The sequence below is a fragment of the Penaeus monodon genome, chromosome 15 (genome assembly GCF_015228065.2).
Source record: "Penaeus monodon isolate SGIC_2016 chromosome 15, NSTDA_Pmon_1, whole genome shotgun sequence".
Classification (NCBI taxonomy): Eukaryota; Metazoa; Arthropoda; class Malacostraca; order Decapoda; family Penaeidae; genus Penaeus; species Penaeus monodon.
In genome coordinates this window covers 8,055,290-8,055,691 of record NC_051400.1, presented here as the reverse complement: position 1 = coordinate 8,055,691, position 402 = coordinate 8,055,290, and positions in this window count along the sequence as shown.

Genomic DNA, 402 nt, shown 5'->3' with positions numbered 1-402 from the left:
ACCCTCAACAAAGCCACAAACCGTAAATCATGACAAGCTATCTCTCTTGTCTGTCTCAAGCATCTTTACGTTCTCTCAACCACAAAAGACAAAAGAGTAAGTGACTGTTCCACCGCCGAACCAATCCCTCCCTGATCCCTGACTGATCCCTCCCTGATCCCTCCCTGATCCCTCCCTGATCCCTCCCTGATCCCTCCCTGATCCCTCCCTGATCTTAGACAAGTTACACGTTAGTTGTCCACGCCTGATCTCTTTGTTTCCTGTCCTAATGAAAGACAAAGGAGGACTTAGCCATAGAAGATACGTTTAGCAACAGGAAAGGAAGGATTTGACGAGGATTAGATTAGAGTTTATGACTGGAGCTTGAATCTTACTAATCGTTTCCGCGAGAAGAGATCTTCC